This window comes from Pinus tabuliformis, chromosome 6 (assembly GCF_031772625.1).
Source record: "Pinus tabuliformis cultivar Carrire ecotype Pingquan chromosome 6, CPIR1, whole genome shotgun sequence".
Classification (NCBI taxonomy): Eukaryota; Viridiplantae; Streptophyta; class Pinopsida; order Pinales; family Pinaceae; genus Pinus; species Pinus tabuliformis.
The window spans coordinates 209,111,110-209,132,325 of record NC_142292.1 but is presented as its reverse complement, the minus strand read 5'-3'; positions in this window follow the sequence as shown (position 1 = coordinate 209,132,325).

Here is a 21,216-nt window from a genome sequence, read left to right as displayed (position 1 = left end):
TTAAAATCAAGTGCCTCTTGTATAGTCAATGGAGATCTAATGTTATCAGTAAGGTATGATACAGGATACTTGTTAGTTTTAATTATTGTGACACTTGGCTGCGCTGGAGGGTATAGAACTAAATTCTTGATATTAGGTCCTTTGGTTATGGTCATATTTCCTTGTCGGCAACCAATGTAAGCATCGGCGGTGGCAAGCCAAGGTCTACCTAGGATTAGCGGGTGTCCCTCAAGTCGGATTTTTGGATTAATTATCAGGAAATCAGTTGGATATTCCCAGGAATCTACAGAGACCATGACATCATGTAGAGTACCTTCTGGTCTAACCACAGATCGGTCGGCCAATTCTAACAAAGTAGAGGTAGGTTCTACAAATGTAATGCCGAGCTTTTGACAGGTAGTGGTTGTTAAAATATTGATTGCAGCTCCTAGATCAACTAAGGCATTAGACAGGGTCTGACCGTAAATTTGAACAGTTACAATTGGATTTCCTGGGTCTTCATATTTAATGGGTGTTTCTTTCCCAGATAATAAATCAGATAAAGTACCGACTACTTGGACTCTTGGATTAGTCGTTATATTCCTCCTTGGTTTCTTTATGCACAATACTTTAATAGTTTTTGCGTATATAGGAATATCTTGAATGGCTTGGAGGAATGGGATTTTTATATACAAATTTTGTAATTCTCCGAGAATGTCAAAGCCAGGATACTGTAAAGGTCGAGGTATGACTAATCGTTCTGGGAACGGAGGAGAGGATGTGGTTGCTTGATTATGAGTCTGCTGCTTATTTACATCCTCTTGTTGCAACTGATGTTCTCTTGATAACTGATCTTCAATATGAACTGTTTTATCTCCCTCATTTTCAATGATACGTCCAGATCGTAATTGAAGATCGTTACACTCCCGCAGGTCGAGTCCTATTTCTGGTGATTCTATGATTTGAAGAGATTGGACCAGTCTATTATTTGGATTGGGGTTGGGTTGGGCTGGGAGTTGCGGTCTCAGATTAGACTGGGGATTTTGTTGTAAAGCTGGCAGAGTAGGTTGAGGGAGCGGAATAGTTCCTACTGGCTGTTGCATCGGTCTTTGCCAGTTTGTCTGCCAGGGTGAACTTTGTGAAGTAGGGGGAGTCCATTGCGGAGGATATGGGCTATTTTGCCAATATGGTGGAGTATAAGGGAAATTTGGCCAACCAGATTGGCTTGGCTGATTCAGCCACGGGTTTGAAGAAGGAAACGATGGTGGTGACCAGTTTGAAAATGGGGGTTGGGACTGATTTTGCCACATATTATATTGTTGAGCATTATATTGTGGAGGCTGAAAAGAAGAGGTTGGGTCTAAAAACATACCAGATTGTCTTGGCTGCCACTGGTGGCGCTGGTTGATCAAGTACATCGATTCTGGTTCTTCCTCTGCTTCCTTGTATACTACTTTTAATCCAGGAAGTGAGGGGCAGCTTTCCGTCAGATGATCTTTTGTACAAATGGCACATGTTTGGACTATATCCAGTGGACACTCCTTGTGACTATGCTTTTTCCTGCATCGGGGGCAGAAGATTGCCAAATTCTGTTCTGCCTCCATCTGCTTCTGTTTGGCCTGCATAATATCAAGTTGTGTAGTTAGTGTCCCTAGAATATCAGTTTTAAAATTTTCTAATAAATTTCCAATCTCCACACGCGTTACTCCTTCTGTTGATATTTTATTGTCTCTTGCAAACCGATCATATTCTACCGGTTTTATTCTTGTGCTGCCTCTCGAACTCCTGATACATAAATCAATAATGTCAGCAAAATTCTCTTGATAAATATCCCCTTTTCCCATGATGTTTAATGTTTCAATCCATTGTTCCTTCATGCCCCTTATCAATGCAGTTTTTAACACATTATCAGGTAAAGGTAGTGATGCATAAGGAGATCTTTGTAAATTGTATTGAAAATGTTCCACATATTCTTCTAATGTTTCGTTCGGTTTGGCTGTCATTTGGAATATTTCGTCTTTCAATTCTCTAGACCTACAATAATCCTGATATTTTTTTAAGAAGAATTCTTTCATTTGATCCCAATTGTTGATGACCCCACCACCTAGTCCCATAAACCATCTTAAAGCAGCCCCCTTTAATGTAGAGGGGAATAATTTTAATTTCTGGGGATCGGTGGTGTAATCATATCCCCTGCACAACACATCAAATTCGAATAAAAATGCATCCAGATCTTCTGATGTGAGACGTGAAATGTAGGGATATGTTGAAGAGGGATAGCTTTCATGGGTGCATTTGCTGTAGAATCCACTATAGGATATTGTAATGTAGAGGTTTGAGTATTTGGTTGGTTCTGAGCCATAGGATCGAATATATTCCAATAACCTTCTGGGATATCTAGGAGGGTATTCCTAGGTCAAGAGGGAACGATTTTAGCAGCGATAGTTTTAATGGCACTTCCTTTATCTGGGATAAGAGGAATACCTGATGTCTGAGGAGATTGGACTCCTTCAACAATGATTTTCACAGCGCTCCCCTTATCTGGGTTGTTTAATGGCTGATCTGTTCCAATGGGAGATTTTGGTTCCTCGGTTTCCCCTGTTTCTCCTTCTCCTTCACAAAAGTTGCTGAAATTCCCTTCCTGCAATAGTTCTGGAGTAGAATTTTCAATTTCTTGAAAGTCCTGCTCTTCAGTTTGACTATGCACCTCAGCAAAGGCTACAGATGGTGATCCCGTGGCCTGAAGGGAACTAGTAGGTTGTTTAGAAATGATTTTCCTGGGACCTACTGATGGCTGAGATTCTGTTTTCTTATAGATTTCGTCTATGAAAGTTGTTCGGCCAAGGGTCACCGGCCCCTTAGCTTTTTCGGGTTTGGATGGAAGCTTAATATTCTTTTCTGGTTTTTTCTGCTTAGTCATGCACTCAAATGAACTACTAAATTCTATTCAAACAAAGCAACAACAAATCTGTTAGGAAAGCGTACAGTGGAGCAGGGCTTTTACATGCTCCGCACGCAAGTTCTTACCTTCCATTTTTAAGATCCAACTCTTCCCTAGCAGGTTCGTACACTACTCTGAAAAAGACAAATGGCTACACTCTTTCCCCAGCAACGGCACCAAAATGTAGAGCTATAAAAAGGGTCTCTTTCACCTCTAATTACCTCACATTAATATGTCAATCCGGGAGCGTTTGGTTATTTCAAAGAGTGACTCAATCTGAGGTTATTTGTCAGAGTAATGCTAATAGTACAGCATTCTACAAAAATACAAGAGTAAACGGATGCTTGTCTATGACTAAGTTACTTCAAATGACTAAATCACACACTCTTAAAGCTAGGCAACTTTATCAGTCAAGGGTTCGACAGCAATAGCCCATCCCTTTGGAAACTGATGGAAAGGAAATTAGAGCATGGACCATGGGTCTGGGAGCGAGGCAGTAAATGCCGAGGCTCACTACAGCCACAGATTGTCTCTCACACCAAAATAACAAATGCAAGTAAATGAAACAGCAGGTAAAAATGGAACGGCAAATAAGAAATTGAACAGCAAATCTAGAATGGAACAGCAATGCTTAAAATGGAACAACAATTCTGAAATGGAACAGCAATCGAATAACTAAACCTCGCGAGCGATAATCAAGCCTTATCCTATCAACTAATGACGATAAGCAAACCACGCAGAAATCAAATCGTAGTGATACAGAAGCAAGTGTCCTCCGGGGCCGGGCCCTTAGCCTCAAGGGTACACCGCTTTAAGTTAATCCAGACGCAGAGATAAGATAATCACCAAGTTTATATTAATGCATAAAACAAAAAGTACAATGAGCCAAGTTCAACGAGACTCAATGATCAAAGTTCAATCTTTAACAGAAAGTTACATAAAAGCATAATCCCCCCAAAGCTAATAGTGTCGTCCCTTTATATAAGGGTGACGGCGGAGATGTCTAAGAAATAAGATAAATAAAGCAGCGATCCCTCAGGATCGAAGATCCTGAGGGATTCGCCAAACTGTTAATCCTTAATCACTTCTTTTCTCCTCCGCCGAGCTGGTGCCTTCTCCTCCTTTTCCGGACCGGTTTGCTTCAACCTGCTTAGCCTCGTTTGCACTCGGTCCTTCGTCAAAGGGACAGCAGTTATCATGTTCTTGTCTTTTTCTTTAGAACAGTAGCTCCTCGTTTTTACCCTTTCCTGCACAGGAGAATGAAAACTATCAGCGGTTAAGTCTTGCATACTAATTCCACATATTTTGTCATAATTCTTTATTGTTTTCCACATTCATGATGTAAAAGATTCACAAGTCCCGCTTAAAAACCATTGAAATGATCATTAAAAACATACCTTTTTAGTACTCCACACACCCCCCTGCTTACCTTGTTTCATGCCTTCATGAAAACGTTGTAGTTGACATGCAAATCAGTGAGAGAATAGGTTGGAGAAGGAATCTCATGCGGAGGCCTACAGCCATGGTGAGTGACTAGGTAGTCAAAGAACTGACCTGTTTGATCCTCAGGCATCTCATATAGGGCTTGATATCCGAGTGTAGGGTGCCAGATAATTGGACTGCGGAATCTATATCCTAACCAGGATGGCCCTGCCCTCAAAATGCTTTTGCCATAGAGGTTCAAACGGTTGGCGGATAATTGAAAATTCTCATACTTAAATGGCTCCCTGAGCTGGATGTTCGGATTAGAGATTCGGTACCGGAATTTGGCTGCATCAATGGCGAGGTCTTTGATAGAAAGAAAATATTCTAAACTTTGTCGAATGAGTGCCTTGTGCATGGGTCCTAACGTTTCGATGACACCTGGAGTTCTCATGAGGTTTCTATGTGCTTTCCACAACCATACTAGGTCCCTAGGCTCAGCCCTTAGCCACAAGTCTAGGCCATTTTCCTGCCTCTAGAAAGTGTTATAGGCTTTGAGCCATTTAATCTGATTAACCCCGAATGAGATGAATGCTTACAATTGAATGTCCCCAACAAAAGGGCTAGGGTTCAGCTCAGTCTCTTGATCTAGCACGAGGTTATGCAAATAAAATTCACATAGCAATCTCTGGACTTTCACCCCATAATGTTTACAACAATCTGTAAAGTCATTGACAGTGTTAATTTGTATCGGGGTGCCTGCTTTAACGGCTTTTATTTTTAATTGTAAGTACCATTCCAGTAAAAACAGAGCATAGTTTTTGGCAGGGGCTTGTTGTGCTCTACAACAACCCCCCATTTCATATCATCTTTATTTATAAATATTAACGTATGAAATGGGTCCCTTTAAAGTTTAATTGGTATCAATGCTTTTATTGTTCAAAAGAGGTCCGATAATCAAATGAATTCATTTTATAAAACCCTTTTTGAAAAAACCATTTAAAGAAATAAGGCAAATCTTTGTCATTGCGATAAAGCGATCGCAAGATCGCATATCGCAATGACATAAGAAATATAAATAAGCGGCACATTGATTACCCCCGATGCGATATCGCAATCGGCGATCGGCAATACTCCATACACATCTTAAAAACGCACATAACATAAGCTCCGACGCGACGCGATATCGGCGATACTTCGTATGCGGTCAAAGCATCTTAAGTCATTTACTCCGATCCGATGCAATTGCGCAATCGGCAGTCGGCAACATCCCATGCACATTAATAAGGCGCCCAGGTCTTACCCCCGATGCGATGCGATATCGGCGATCGGGGAATCGGCAATTCACTCTAAATGCACCTTGTTATATTTCTTCACACTAATTCGATGCGACGTCGCAATCGGCGTTCGGGAGGATCCTATGCTTATGATTATATAACACCTATTCTCCTAAAGCGATGCGATATCGCTATTGGCGATCGGAATTTCAAAAGGCATAGCTTGAAGATCTAAAGTATTATTGATATCCGATCGATAGAGCGCGGATTTCGAAAAAGCCATTAAATGGAGGGATAAGGTGATGTATTCGTATTTAAAGTTTTTCCCCTTCGATTAACGATCACCTGCGCTCAACCACCAAAATATCCATTGCACGCTTAAGGGAGTCATTCAGCCGGATAACGGTGTAATAAGCATTTAAGGAGTAGCAGGCCTTAAACGGCCATTTAATATATCTGTAATATCTTCTCATTGATTTGATCCGCAGCCATTTTTGAGAGTTAATCTCTCGGCACGCTTCGATTGATATATCTCTCCCACCATAGGTCCTCATTATTATATTTCTATGTTACGGTTTTTCTTGCCTTTGTGCAGAATTCATCTTTCAAGAGAAGCCTAAGCATGATGGGAAAGAAATCTAAGAAGACCGCGGGTTCCGCTGCTACATCAGTTGTAGGACAAGCTGTCGCAGATAAAAAGAAGGGCTTAATATCAGATACTACATGCACGGGTCTTACCAGAGCTACATGGCAAGGCACGTATAATTTGATTGAAGCCAAACAACCAGAAAAGACAGTAATAGAAGCTACTGCGGATCCTACTCGCAAGTCTAATTGTACCCTCAAAGATTTAGCCGACTCTTTCCTTCACAGGATAGCGGCCAGAGAACAGATTCTCCCCTACACAGACGTCGTGCAATGGGCAATTGAGGAAATTCCAATCCTCGACAGAACTTTTAACACCAGAGATGGGAGGATTTTCGGATCTTTCAAGCCAGAGCATCTAAGGCAAATGTATCATTTGCCTGAGCCAGAGAAAGTGTATAACAAGACGTTCCTGGAGAAATTTGCAAGTGATAACGAAGTCGAATCCGAACCTATCAGGGATTGGAGACAGAATCCAGCCAAACACAAGCACGAGTCTTCCGGTAAGTACTCAGTCGATTCTTTGGCTTCTCCCTATTGCTATGCGGGGATAATGATGTGTAGGCTATGGGGATTACATGACTCCGCTAACTTTACCATAGAGATGGTTCCTCTAATGGAAGCAGCAGTAAACAGCATAATTATGGATTGGGCCACTATTCTCTCTGATAAGCTAGCCGTAGCTGTTCGTGATTTTAGAGCTAATTCTGTTGTCACTGAAAGGAAAATTCCCCCGTTTTATTACAGTGCATATATTTTAGATACATTATGTTTCAATTCTGAGTTTCCCGTCCTCGGTTGGAGATGGACTGCCCAAGACCCCTCACCCATTCATATATACCACCAGAAATTGTGGAAATCTTCTTACAAGCACCATTTGTACCAAATCTGCAATGGCTTTATGGTTCCCATTCATTATTCTATTTTTGATAAGCCCATTCCCAGAATCTCCTATCTAGCTTCCTTTGATTTACTGGCGGTAGCGAGTTGGTTTGGAGAAGAGAGATTTACCTACATTAGGGTTTTCGGCAGCCAAGCCAATCCGCATGTTCTCCCTTTGTATATTCCAGATAAACTGCTAGCAAGAGAAATCGCCTATCAAATTATGGCAGAGAGTACTACACAGACTCTCAAGAAAGAAAAGAAGAGGGGCTGGCCCTCTTTTCCCTTGAGAATTGTTGTCTATACTCTGCATGATCTCAAACATGCAGAAAAGGAAGCCACAAAGATTCAGTCCTTAACCCTGGCCACTATCCCAAATAGGCTATATGATCCAAAGAAAAATGCCTATACTGCATTGGAACAGGCCAAATTAACAAAATTTGACCATCAAGAAGATTGGTTTGACGACCTATTCGTTTCAGTCGAAACAATAGGTCAAGCTAAAGAACTTGCTCGATTGAAATATAATGATGAACGGTTAACTGAGTTCAATAAACTTAGAGAGCAGAGGTTGCAAACTCTACCTCTAGATTTACTGGCAACAACCCCAGCGATGTCTTCAAGTGAGCCTGGTCGGCAACAGTCAAGCCAGCCTCCTGTTATAACAAAAGATCAGAAGAAGCAACAGGAGGAAAGGCAAAAGAAGCAACAGGCAGAAAGGCAGAGAAAAGAACAAGCAGAAAAACAACAGAGAGCACAAATGGAACAAGAAGAGAAAAAGAAGAAAGAGGTAGAGGAACAGCAGAAGAGGGAACAAGAGGAGAAACAGAAAAAAGAACTGGCAGATAGGCAGAAAAGGGAACAAGAAGAAAAACAGAGGGAAGAGCAAGAGGAAAAGCAGAGGAAAGAACAGGAAAAAGAGCGGAGCGAGTCCCAAGCCGAGAAGCAGAAACAGACCACCATTGATCCCGAATTGCTCCAACAGTGGAAGCAATTTGACTCTATTATCAGTGGAATAGAATGTTCCAAAGATACGGACACCTCCAAAACAAATGACACACAGGACATCACTTCTCCTCAGGTTCTAAGTGGAACCAGCGGCCCACCCATTTCTAAGGATGTTGAGGTAATTCCTAAAGACCCTTCCGATCAAATCATTCTCCAAGTGGAAGATATTCCTCCCTTGGATGTTTTCTACAGCCCAAGGCATAGAGCAGTTGTAAAGCGATCAAGGAAAAGATGAAGGATTGATCAACCTTCTATCTTTCCAGAGCAAACAGTCACGGGTAATGTAGTATGGAAGGAGGAATTGGACCCCTCCGATGACCTAACAAAGCTGTCACAGTATGCAGGTGCCTATTCTGCAGCGACTATTGATAAGGCATCAGAGGTAAGTCTTCTACTGAAGACTAAGGACCAAGAAATTTTTGCACTACAGGCAGAATTGACCGAGACAAAGCAGAAGGCAGCGCAAGCAGAGGAGCAGTTGCTGGTACAACAGCAAATGAATGATCAATTAACCCAGCAATTGCAGGAAGAAAGGCAGAGGATCGACCAAAGCGCGATCCAGAAACAAAAAGAATTATCGGAGGCATTGGCACAGTTGAGAACAGCAAATGAGCTGATGATGAAAACAAAGGACGAGCAAATAGCTCAATTGTCATCACGGCTCGAAGTCATAAAGGGCACCCAAAAAGTGGAGGATTTCAGAGCAGAGGCATCCCAAATAAACAGTGCGTTAATATCACAGATTAGGCTCCTGTGTAATCAACTCACTGAGGCAGAACCATTGTGCGAGCTAACTACATCAGTATGTCAGCAGGTAGAGAAGGCCAGGAATGAGTTAGACCAAGCTGAAGAAACCATAATCGCATATCTTGATTGGCAAGATTCTGATGTGGGAAAAGCAGCGAATTTGCCTAGAATCCAAGAAACATACAAGGACATACTCTTTACAGAATGGCACACTCAAGTGATGAAAGCAGAAAGGGCGGCTTCAAGATGTAAATTAACTGCCAGCAATATGATTGATCTGATCAACAACACCCTCTACTTGGCAAACATGATCTCCCAGTGTACACCTGGAAGCATAACAACAGCAAATATGATTGAGCAAACAAGTTATCCTGACTTAGAGGAGAAGGGGAGATTAATCGCTGGGGTTAACACTTTGACTTTCGATGCATATTGGCTCTTTCTGATCAAGCCACACACACAAAGGTCTGCCCTCAAGTGTTTAACTGATGCACTCGGGTGTATAATTCCCGATATTCAAGATGCCACATACGCTGCTCAGCTCAGTTCGCGCCTCAACAAACCGCCTGAAGTAGAGCCAATGCTAGAGATAAGTCAGCTCAGGTTTAAAGGGAAAGAGCCTACCTGATGAATCATTGCCGCCGATTGCCAGATCGCTCCAGGAAATAGGATCAATATTTATTGATGCCAGTTATGTAGGATTTCTATTTATTAGATATTTAGATTAGCTTAGTATTTATAGACCCTTTCATTGTTTTGGAAAGGGTCGTAAAATTTTGTAATAGACTTAAAGACTGAAGTTTGCACTACTGTGCTTCAGCCTATATTCTTTTATGAAACTCGACCAATCGTTCTTAATTTGACAAGGAAGTTTCTTTATGCAATTGCGCACTACTGTCTTTTGTTGGGGATGTTTTCTGAGTCAAAGGAAGAACTGCGACATAGCGATTGATATATGGGAGTGCCAAGCAGTTTATATGGTACTTTTATCTGCGTCTGTATTCATTCCTTTTATATGAATTGTTGTGTAATTATTCTTTCTATTGTTGAATACATGTATGTGCTGTAACAGCAAATCTCTATCTCATTCCACTATTGGATGTGTTGCGATATGCCTTTTCCTTTAATCATGCATGTAACAATGATATAAATGATAAAGTGTGGTAATTTCGCTTTTATCGCTTTGCGTAACTATTTATGCACAGCAGTCTTGAATGATTTAATATCTATGTTTTAGAGATGGAGTCATCTATATGCCTGTCTTAAAGCACAGATCATCAAACGCTACGCTTTAGAAATCAATAAGTCCCCGGGATAGATCATAGTTATTATATTTTGCTGATAGTTTTAGTTATTCGCTTATCGCCAGCATATTCTATAAGTCATTCATCCATCCCGTTTACCTATAATTTTTGGGAAACTGGTCCCATTATCCCCAGTCGGAGCCACTATTCCAAACGGAAAAGGAGCTGTATTAAGGTCCGGACCGGGTGGTTTCCCCAATGTTGTTGCAGCGATTTTCGAGGCATCAACAGGGCCCTACATGCTAAAACGTCATTGTATAAAGAACACAAGGTATCCATATGCTTGATAACAGTATCTAGCCTATGAGTTACCTTTGCAACTTTCTTTTGTTCCTTTCACCACCCTTCAAAGGCATTTTTTTCGGATTGGTTGACGTTCCTTAGTTGCTGTTGGAGATCTTCATACTTCTCACGATGGACCGTTTGTTCTCTAAGCCTTTCCATTTCTTGCTGAGCCTGTTTCAATCCCTTGTGCAAGGTCCTTGTCTTTGGATCTCTTTTCCATGTAGCAGTGCAGGCCGGGAGTTCTACCTGAACTTTCTTATTGCGTTGTTTCGAGTTCAGAACCCTTATCACCCCTGAGGGTGGTGCCTCCGTTTGAATTTTCTTGTTGTCCATTTCTTTTTTAACATGAATACCAGCTTGCTGCTGTTCCTTTTCAAATGGAACAGCAGTCTGTCCCTCAGCAGTCTGTTCACCTCTAATTACCTCACATTAATATGTCAATCCAGGAGCGTTTGGTTATTTCAAAGAGTGACTCAATCTGAGGCTATTTGTCAGAGTAATGCTAGTAGTACAACGTTCTGCAAAAATACAAGAGTAAACGGATGCTTGTCTATGACTAAGTTACTTCAAATGACTAAATCACACACTCTTAAAGCTAGGCAACTTTATCAGTCAAGGGTTCGACAGCAATAGCCCATCCCTTTGGAAACTGATGGAAAGGAAATTAGAGCATGGACCACGGGTCTGGGAGCGAGGCAGTAAATGTCGAGGCTCACTACAGCCACAGATCGTCTCTCACACCAAAATAACAAATGCAAGTAAATGAAACAGCAGGTAAAAATGGAACGGCAAATAAGAAATTGAACAGCAAATCTAGAATGGAACAGCAATGCTTAAAATGGAACAGCAATTCTGAAATGGAACAGCAATCGAATAACTAAACCTCGCGAGCAGTAATCAAGCTTTATCCTATCAACTCAAATGCACTCATTGTAATCAAAACTCCAATCTTTCATTCTCCAAGCAAATCAAGCAACACGCGCTAATGGAACAACACTAATTACTAATAAGTTATGGAACAGCATTTGGAAATCATACACACACAACACCCTTGAAAAGTAATCTGATCTAGCACCAATCATCAACAGGAATTACAACTGTGTTTCAAAATGGAACAGCATTAATCCTGAATCATAAAGAACACATCTTTCAGATAAATTCCACAACACGAATACACATCATAAGAGCTCCGTAACAAAATAATAACAATGTTCAATTAAGTCTAATAATATTCAATCAACTCTGAAGGTATTGGTGATATAATGCAGAGTCAATATAACAGTTATAAAAACCTTAATGAACGAATCTTAACAAAGCATATGACGTAACTTATAAAGCATATCAGATTACCAACTAATGACGATAAGAAAACCACGCAGAAATCAAATCGTGGTGATACAGAAGCAAGTGTCCTCCGGGGCCGGGCCCTTAGCCTCAAGGGTACACCGCTTTAAGTTAATCCAGACGTGGAGATAAGATAATCACCAAGTTTATATTAATGCATAAAACAAAAAGTACAATGAGCCAAGTTCAACGAGACTCGATGATCAAAGTTCAATCTTTAACAGAAAGTTACATAAAAGCATAATCCCCCCAAAGCTAACAATTTCATCCCTTTATATAAGGATGACGGCGAAGATGTCTAAGCAATAAGATAAATAAAGCAGCGATCCCTCAGGATCGAAGATCCTGAGGGATTTGCCAAACTGTTAATCCTTAATCACTTCTTTTCTCCTCCGCTAAGCTGGTGCCTTCTCCTCCTTTTCCGGACCTGTTTGCTTCAACTTGCTTAGCCTCGTTTGCACTCGATCCTTCATCAAAGGGACAGCAGTTACCCTGTTCTTGTCTTTTTCTTTGGAACAGCAGGTCCTCGTTTTTACCCTTTCCTGCACAGGAGAATGACAACTATCAGCGGTTAAGTCTTGCATACTAATTCCACATATTTTGTCATAATTCTTTATTTTTTTCCACATTCATGATGTAAAAGATTCACAAGTCCCACTGAAAAACCATTGAAATGATCATTAAAAACATACCTTTTTAGTACTCCAAAAGGATCATGCAGCAAAGGCATATGTATTTTCTTAATGATCCTCAGAACCTAGTCTCAACAGTGAAAAAAAAGGTGATCACCTCCAACATTAAAATAAATCTAAGGACAATTATGGCATGGAATGTTTCATTCGCTATAGCGGCACAAAATAAATCAAAGTATTTTCTAAATGAGAATGTAAGGTTGAGAAGAGAACCTATTGTGACAAAGCAACAATTAGATCATATTGTAGTGGAGAACTAGTGATTTTTATCACAAAACTCCAATACCACATAATGGAATTCAGCCATGCTAGATGAATTAGGACCGATGGAGGATACCATGGAGTAATGTCGAGTCGAGCTCCAAGAATCACTATTAGAATCATTAGAGGTGGGGTCACACTACAAAGGAGACTTGCCAGACTGGATCAAAGCCATCTAAAGGAGTTGAGAGCATGGCACACTTATATCACAAATGAACTCCATGAAGTACATGATGTATCCATTTGATGAGTTTTGTCTTTTAGCAGTTTTGTCTTATTTGGTCACTATCTCATGTGTAAATTATCTCATGTAATAAATATGATGTAATGAAGTTCAAGGAACACAAGTGGAATATGAATGGCCACACATTGGAATGTAATTAGTCATATCAATTGTCATAGAATTCAAATATTTATGAGAAGCTAAAAATTCATTGTATTTTTTATAAATAGATCCCCATAACTCAAGCAACAGGCTTTTGGAGGCCTAGCCTTGGTTTCTCTTGTACTACATAGGAGATATATTATTATTTGGAGAAGCAAGTTGTGGCTTCATATTCCACTATTGGATATAGTGTTTCACTCATGTAACTATGTTCTTGGGATATTACACCTATAATTAGAAGCTCAATGAGTCAACATTCCTTCATACATGTATCATGTATATAGTTGGACTATTCTGGTTATGTGTATCGTATATTTTTTTTATTTACATGTTAGTTAAATGAACTATTTCGTTGCTTTATTATGGATGTTATTGAATGAATGTTGTTATGCTTTAACAATTGTTGTCTATTATGTGGACTAATCTGTAGGTAAATAACAAGTTTTTCTATTTACCCCAGGTCCCCCTTTGGGATAGTAATATTAATTTTCTAACGGTGGCTCGTTTCCTTCACCATCTATTGAAGTCTCCCTTGTACACCTTACACTGAGTGTCTCATAAATTTCACATCCTTGCTAACCCAAATAGGCGTTGTGTTCTCTTATGTATGATTGTAACCAAGGAATTGCTTGTAAAACCATTCCAATGGTGGTTGGATCGTATGACCGGATGGGACTCCTACACCAAATAGTGTGAGGTCTAGTTTGGACTTTACATCAAGGATATCCCCTTGAAATGATGGTGGATGTTAGGTCCCTATAATACTAGTCTATTCCCTTATTATTAATGTCATTGTAGCCCCTTATTTTTATTTTTGTGCCCATGTTGTCCCCATATTGTTATTACTGTGCCCCATAGAAGCCCATTATTGTTATTGTTGTGCCCTTACATTATTATTGTTATGTTGGCTCTCGTTATATTGTGACCCATTAGACTCCTATATATAGAAAGGAGGTATTTTCATTTGTATCATCCAATAATTTTTCATTTGTGTAATGTAAAGGAGGTTGCCCCCTCAAAGAGGATACTTTTGAGGTCATTGATCTATCACTTTCTTCTATTTTTTGAGTTGGTTGCATAATAGTGGAATCCAGCATCATCAACATTTCTGGTGCTAGAAGGAGGGCCAGATGAAAATTTGAGCCTGTGAAGTTTGTTTGAATCTTTTACCTTCAAGGGATTCCTCCGAAATCATAATCCCGAGGTGTTTTACAAAATCTCTAGATCTTTCAATCCTCATGGACTTTTTACATGACTTGTCATGATTTAAATTTAATGGCAAGGGTACATCAATTGTTCTTGGGTATGTTGTTGAATTTTTTCAATGCTAGTTCTTGAATGGTGTTGATTTAGAATAATTCATTCCAAAATTTGTTACCCTTACATTGGATGGTCATGCGAAGAAATGGCTTTATTATTTACCCACAACTTCTATCACATCTTTCGATCACTTTGTTAACGAGATTTATCGAGTTTTTGATAAATATGAATATCAGGATGTTATTGACAAAATTGATCAACTTAGAATGGAATTGACTGAATCTCTTAGAATTTTTCTGATCGATTACTTCATCTTTATTATCGGTTTCTATATGAGGATATGGACTGGCGGTTTTTGGATGAGAAGTTTCAATCCTTAGTCCAAATGTCAAGGAAATATTTCGAATCAGATCCTTCAGACCAACAATAATTTCAACTTCTAGAAGAAGCACTGGGAATGCTCTGTGTCCCATGTCCTCTTCCAATTGATGTTCCGTATGTTGGAACTAAACCAATATTTGAATCTAAAGATAAATTCGTTGACAAAGAACTCATATTTCTTTCACATCTTTCTCATAATGGTGATTCATCTTATATTATCAATGAACCATCTTCAAATCATAATATGTCTCTTGTTAATCTTGCACCCATTGATCAAGGAGAACCCTTGGATGACCATGACCCCGATGATTTTATTTTCTCTGAATTATATGGTAATGGTCATTCAAGCAAGTTGGATGAACCTTTGTTCCTAGATGAAGATCTAGATTTGCAAGAGTTTCAACTGGAATCTGATACATTCATCGAATATTTTCTTCCAAGTATAACTTCTTTTGATCAAGAAGACGATATTCTAATCATTGAAAAAATTTGTACTCATCTCGAACCTTTATCTTTGGTTGAATTTCATGAATTAAATGTTGAACCCTCTTTTGATCATCCATTGACCGTGTTGTCTTAGAATTCAACATCGAGTTAGTGAGTAGGGCACTTTAGCTAAGGCTAATGGTTATGTTAGGTCCATGTCACCATGGAAATATTTGTGATCTTAGTCTATTTTTGATGTTCCTGCACAACCTTTTAATTGATGTCAGCACATGGGATGATGATGCCTTCCTAAGGAATGCTTCTTTTATTCACTTAAAAAAATTTAACCCTCAGGTAAGGATATTTAATTTGACTATTGAAATTCCACCACTTCATCCCTTTTTAAGCAAATCCCTAATCCATAATGAAGAAACAGATAAGAATCTCAATGAATATTTGCCATCATTTATCCGAGAATCCTACACACATGATAGCTTGGATCTTGGTCAACCTAAGAATACCATGTATGTCATGGATCTGTATTTCTGTAATAGCTCTTGTATTTCTTTCCTTAAAGGTTGCTTCCATTATCTCTTTGCATATTTATTAGAAAAGTATTTTCAATCTCGGACCATGTCTTCTAGCTTGCATTTGCATATGATTTTTCGATTCTTGCATGGTCATAAGCCTAGTGATTACCATTGTTGTGAATTTTCTCGCATGGTAGAACAGTCAAGTGTAATACACTGTTGTGGTTGCACTTCTTGTTTTGGTTGGTTAGTGAATATGTTGACACAGTTCCTCTTCTTCACTGCACTGCTTTTCATTTTGATTGTACATGATCACAACCTTCAGCCTAAAGGTTGGGATTATCTTCTATGGTTGCACTGGAAGTTTCACTTTACATGATCTGGCCTTATATTATTTAGTTTTGGCTAGGCTAGGTTACATGTAGTTAGATGCATATTACTGTCCTTTTTTCTTTCATGTTACGGTTTTAATTTTCAGTTCAATTAGTCTTGAATAAGTTGGTTTAAGCTTCGACATGTCTTGGATAATCTTTTACGAAAGGAAAATTGAAGAAACTCACAGTGATTTGCTTATTTGTCTCCCTTTTCCATGATTTGGTTTACATCTTTCAAGTAAGTGATTTTCTAATGGAAAATACGATCCTTCAATTGTGAAACTATAATAAAACCATGAAAACCACATCTAGTTATCTTTCTCATTCACACACTCAATTCTGTTAAGAATGATGTGTTCTTTCTTATCTATCTACATAGAATAAGATAAGGGGAAACAATTTAGCGAATAAAGCATCAAAGGTCTAAAACCTGCCTCTAAAAGAACAAACTCCTTTTCTCTCAATAAGTCAGGATCCCTCTTCTACTCATTAAAAAAAAAAAATCCTATGAACAGTCTTATGAAATATAAAAGGGTGAAAGAAGAGAAAGGCTTCCTGCGTAGGGAGGCGAAGCAAGCGACTTCACTGGAGTACTTTCTAGGCTCGCTGGAAGTGAAGCAACATTTGTGTTCCTGAAGCAACTTGGTTGGGGTTTTGTCCAGGCTTGTTGGCAGTGGAGCAATGCTAGAGATGTAAAACTCAAACTCGAATTGTTTTATTTAATTGTACTATATTACTCTTACTTATGTCGGTGGGATATTGATGTGTCGTGTTTAATATTTGTGTTATACCAAGAGGTGGAATTGGGAAGGTTATATATTTAACTGCAAAGAGTGGAGAGTTGAAGATAACTCATCGATGAAATCAATACTTCTTAGAGAAATGAAACTCTATGCTTACAATTAATTTAGTTCAGAGAAGTTGGGGTCTCCTAATGTGTCGCAAATGTTGTCGCTACGACAACGACCCTCCATTTTTTTTTCCTATGTCAATTTTGGAGCCTACTCTAACTGTCATTTGAAGCCGCCATGCATAATCATGTGGTTTGATTTTTTATTTGAGTGTTTGTTGGGATGGGGACACCCAGGGCTAATTTTGTCTAAGTTTTGAGTCAATTTTGATGTAATATTGTAAAGTCTCCACATTTTGAGGAGCAAAGCACGCGAAATGTTAAGAGTCAAAGGAGCTTTTACGAAGGTCAAAGCCTCTTATTTTGTAAAGGGTTGAGTTGTTTTGAGTAAAAAATGAACTTTGCCCATGGTTCACAAACCATGGTAATGTAATGTAAAAGATATAAAAGGGAGTCATCTAGGAGTCATGAGGCAGTTCTACGCTTATGTATAGATGATGAGTAAGATTTTGAGTCTGTAATTCTATATTCTAGGGAAGGGGAAGGTTCCTGCAGCTGAGTGCGAGGATACCTTGGTAAGTCTACAGCTGAGTGCGTGAGCCCCTATAGCTGTGCGCGCATGGACAAAAGAAGTGTATGTATTGAAGATCTGAAGTAATAAAGCAAATTTGCGCCTTCTGTATGATTATATGTTTCTTTGTTTATGCTCAGTTATGATTCAGTTCTTTGTTATATTGTTTTAATTCATCGTGAAGGTTTAGATCTACTTTTGTATGTTAACTTAGGAATGTTAAGAACACCTGGGTGAAGTTCATAGATCTAATTAAGTATAAACTGATTTAAGTCTGTGATTCTGAAGATAAGGGTTTGAGAAGGTCAAATTGGGCCCTTAATTAAGGAAAAACCTCGTTGCTACATCACATATCTTTTTGGATGTATAAACTTGGTTCTAGCATCCCCCAATATTGCCTCAGCTGAGACTACAATCTCCTCTAAACAGACTGTTTCCGAAAGGGTCAATAGTGTAGGGTTTTGTATGTTAGCGCATCTAACTCTGAATCTGGATCCAAGCCCCCTCAAGCCAACAAATGGATTTTTTGTTGGGATTGAGATCTATCTAAGGGATGTGTGATGTGGCGTCCATGGATACCAACTAAGAAATAACTCGAGAAGTAGATAGGTCGGAAGTTGCAGGAATTTGTAGCTTAGGAAAATTGGAATCCACTCTGGTCAAAAGAGAGGTGGTTACAGAGATATCTCTACACAAAAGAGCACAAATTTTCTTTGCATCATTCCCTTGTGAAGTACACGAGTGGTTGTCTAAGTTAACGGACATCAAACCTACTTGGAAACACGATAATCATATTGTGTGGACTCCTGAACTGATCAAGCGTCTTGAAGAGTTTGATTATAAGGTTGCAATGGCTATTGACTATTGGATCGATAGTATTTTGGGTAATTTCATCACTAAATTTGCAATTGACACATCTATATCTTATAGTGAAGTTGAATGTTGATTCTTTAAGGGTCTGAGAGGTATGTACCTAAGATCACTAAAAACTTGGATTAAAATGTAGTTGTGCGAAAAGGGTGTTATGTCTTTCAATTGATGTTTAAAAGAGGTCAAACCAGATCTACGCAAAGTGAGAAATGATTTAGATTTGATTGGGACAAATATACTGAAGGCATGTACAATCTATTGTTGGGTGAATCAGATAGTGAAGAAAAAAGGAACAACCCTAACACGCCTGGAGGTGCACCATAGACAGAAGGTTAGGGAACTTCTAGGGTTCCACATCCATCCACCCCATCTACACCCTCATCACCACCTCATACATCTACGGCTCAACCCCCACCTCCACCTCCACCTTCATTCTTCAGTATGGCGAATACAGTGAAAATGCATATATCCAAGGGTCGAGGATTAGAGGATCTTGATTAGTTTTGGTTCGTAGCTAAAGCTATGTGAAAGCATAGCAGATCAATGATAATGACATGAAGAAAGTGTAAATGGTTACAGGGCTACAGGATAGATCGCTTACATGGTATATCAAATATAGTACAACCAATCTGAATGTTATGTTGGCTGAGACAAAGATTGTGTTGAACACAGAATTTAGAAAGCCGAAATTTGAAGCTTAATGTGTTATTGAAATAATGGAGATCAAACATATGGCTAATGAGTCTACATGGGATATAGATTAGTGGTTGAAGTTGTTGGGTTGTGTTATATTCTTTCCACGATTAGCCCACGTAGTTAACCAGGGGGTTAGGAGGGGGGAGGAGCCCCCCCTTCATTGCACCGATTGCGTAGTGGAGGGAGCCATAGGGGGTTTGAGGGGTGCAAGTAACCCCACTCATGGGGTTCAGGGAAGCTCCCCGAAAAATTTTGGTTTTGGACCCTATGTTAGGTTGGGCAGACCCACCTATGGTTTTGTGCATGATTTTCGCACATGGTTTTGGATGCAATGGTTTTTGGTCCATGGTATTGGATGCTTCGGCATGTATAAATATGTATTGTAACATTGAAAGGAACATAATGAAAAATCAAGCTGGTAGTCCCGGTTTTGGGATCCATGGGAAAATCTCTGTGTATATGTGTTTTATGTGTTATGCTCTCACATTGTTTATTTTCTATGTTTTAGAATTCGTATGTAGGTAATTTCTGTACGGGGTTAAAACCTATAGAAGTGCTTACTGAGACAAGCTGATTTTCAAATTTTGGACAAACAACATAAAGAATCGTACATATCTTTGTTATTGCCACACTTAAGATTTCCTTTATCTCAACAGAAGATCGGATCTTAGGCCGAAGCATTAGATATCATGATGAAGCTGGAGGCTTCACCGATCCAGGATACGAATATAGGAGTTCAACAGATCCAGTCACAGTTAGCAAGCCTGCATATGGAGTTGCAAGATCTGAAGAAGGGAAAGGAGGTTCAGTCAGGATTATGCCCTGAAGTTTGGTGCATGAAATACAAATTTTTTGATCCGAATTGGACCATTATATTATTTTCCATCCATATTGATTCATTTGGAATGGAAAAAGTGGAAGCTCAACTTACAGGACCATTTTTACAGTGGGACCCAGTTTGACAAAATGAGGTCTGAAACCTTCCAGGAGTGTTTTTAGGTATCAAACGACGTTTTTTTGGGGGTAAAACTTTTCTTCAAAATCATATAACCTTTTCATGTTATTCTACACACAGAGAGATTTCCAACAGCGTAAGAATTGCATCAATCGGAGTCTGTATGCAAAAGTTATGCCACTCAAAAGTTGACCTTCTTGTTTTCACACCTATAGTTCGGGAGGATGCCACGTCAACCCCCATTATTCATGGAAAAGGGACTAGCCACATTTTTGTGATGTAAAAGACTCTATAAGAGTCTATTTTGTAACTATAGTTAAGATTTGATGTAGTAAAACTTAACCACTAGTAGGCTATCGAGTTGTGTTATAACTGGGCCACTAGGAGGAAGAGGCATTCCATTATTTTGAGAGCACTTTGTTCCATAGTTGACCAAAGATAGCCAGGAGAGATAGGAGGTAGAGCACACAAAAATGATATATGCATTATACTAGCCCACGGTCCACAAACATTATTTCTTTGTATCTGTAGCCATATTTCCAAACAGAGAAAGAGAGCGAAGCGGCCTCAACTTCCAGTTGTGTTTTCTCCCAAAAGAGTTTCCCAGAGAACATATCTTGTGTATTATGTGTGTGTGAGCTTATTTTTTCTTTCTCTAATTTTCTTCTTGATTTACTTTTACAAGCATGCACTGATTACAGTTAATTTTACAGATCTAGAAATTAAATAAAACTGTAATAGTGTAGAATCTCGGATTTTTAATTTAATATTATCATATCTGTTGTGACGAACTGTCCAGTGGAATATCCATAGTATTTTACAGATCAGCTATAGGCCATTATAAGGATCAGTGCCCCATGTACCAGGATTATATAACTGTGGGAGGACCCAACCCACTGAAACCAGAGTCTCCTACTAGATCAAGTGTTGGTTCAAGTGCCTCATGTAGTATCTGCCAAGTGTCAGGTAGGCATACGACAGACAATTGTTATCTATTGCAAAATTTTGTACAGTCATCAAAGCAACTATTTTACAAATTTTGTAGATCGGTTTTCCATAATGAAAGAGATTGACGAATCTATGAATTTATTATAAACAAAACCCCAATGTATAGGATGTAGGCTGAAACCC